General features: G+C 41.2%; 1 pseudogene; it reads left to right on the top strand.

Annotated features, from left to right (window-relative positions):
- The first annotated feature begins 863 nt into the window (after window positions 1-863).
- On the top strand, window positions 864-1348 carry LOC111543393 (annotated as a pseudogene).
- Window positions 1349-1880: the final 532 nt, after the last annotated feature.

Raw genomic sequence — 1880 nt, 5'->3', positions numbered from 1 at the left:
TAAATCCTATACCATGTAAGTTCTTTAAGAGGAAGACTTTCCCAAAGTTGATGGCTAGGGGCCCTTACTGAAGAGTTGTAACTAAAGCAAGGGTCCTTTTGCTTTGATGAAAAGGTTGGTGCTAACCTTTTAAGTGGTGGTAAAGAGTGAAGCACAGCATTGGAGTGTGGAAGTGTCCTTGTGTTCTGAGAAGAACGTGTGTTGTGTGTTGACTTCTCCAGTGGATGCATGAGGTACGTGTGAATAGTGGGTTGGAAGACAGCCTGCAAAGCTCTAAACTCCAACCAAAGTAAATAAATGCATCTTACTGGGATTTTTTTAAGGCAGTTGTGCCATATATTAAAATTTGAACTTTGTGCCTCAGGAATGGGGAACAAGCACAGGGAAAGTAGAGGAAGCCATAATCTAGAAAAATAATGGAATTGCTTGTTATAGGGTACCACCAAAGCTTAACTAACTGTCTCTGTGACAGTGATAGTGCATAATTTATTTGAACTTATTGCAATGTTGAAAATAGTTCATGAATCCCTCATTTCCATCTTCATGAATCTACAAGGAATCTATAGACTCAAGTTGGAAAACAATGGGCCTGGGGAAACTCACTATGGGGAAAAGTGCAGAGGGTGAGGGAGAAATCACTATCACAGAGACAGTTAAGCTTTCGTGGTGCCCTGTACCAAGCAATTCCATCGTTTTTCTAGATTATGGCTTCCTCTACTCTCCAAAACCCGTGATTGTTCCCCATTCCTGAAGCATAAAGTCTAAATGTTAATACATAGCCACAACTGCACTAAAAAATCCAGTAAGAGCCGCTAGGTGCTGCTGTGGACTGTGGGCCGCCAGGGTAGGTGAAGGATCCCAAGATGGCTGGGCAAAAACTTGCTCTAAAAACCACTGACTGGGTAACTTCTTGGGAGATCATACCCTGAAACCAAAAGGTCATTGCTAATTCCCTGACATCCTGGAATGAGACTCTCACCTCCAGATTGGCTATTTTACCTAAGAATCCACCAGCTATTGACTGGACTTACTACAAGACCAATGTGGCCAAGGCAGGCTTGGTGGATGAATTTGAGAAGAAGTTTAATGCCCTGAAGTTTCCTGTACCAGAGGATAAATATACTGCCCAGGTGTATGCTGAAGAAAATGAAGATGTGAATATTTGTGCTGAGTGGGTGTCTCTCTCAAAGTCCAGGATTGGAGAACATGAGAAACAGCTGGAGAAGATAAGGAACTTAATTCCATTTGATCAGATGACCACTGAGGACCTGAACGAAGCTTTTCCAGACACCAAATGAGACAAGAAAAAGTATCCCTATTGTCTCACCAACCAATGGAGAATTTATAAAATTGAGTCCAGGAGGAAGCTCTGGCCCTCATATTACACATTCTGGACATTAAAAATAAAAATAATTATGTAGAAAAATCCCAATAAATGCATTTATATACCTTGGTTGGAGTTTAAAGCTTACAGGATATCTTCCCCCCTCCCCCCCACTGCCTTCATGTACCTCATGTGTTTACTAGAGAAATCAACACACAACACATTCTTCTCAGAACATAAGGACACTTCCACACTCCAATGCTGTGCATCACTTTTTACCACCAACTAAAATGCCCTTCCTTGTTCCCCACATGGCTAAATAGTACCTGTTCTTAAAGGCCGAGCTCAAACGTCAACTCCTTCTAGAAGCTTCCTTCAGGCCTGATGCCCTACTTTACCTCTGCATTGCCCAAACTGAATTGCCCTAAGAGAATGTATTGCCCTTTTCACTTTTTTTAGATCTCCATTTGATACTGTATTGTTGTTTATTTATTTCGCTTAAGTGTGTCTATGAGCTAAGTACCATAATTTATTCATATATGAATCTCTAGAACCT

Source organism: Piliocolobus tephrosceles, chromosome 14 (assembly GCF_002776525.5).
Source record: "Piliocolobus tephrosceles isolate RC106 chromosome 14, ASM277652v3, whole genome shotgun sequence".
Classification (NCBI taxonomy): domain Eukaryota; kingdom Metazoa; phylum Chordata; class Mammalia; order Primates; family Cercopithecidae; genus Piliocolobus; species Piliocolobus tephrosceles.
This window is presented reverse-complemented; position numbering and strand designations above follow the sequence as displayed.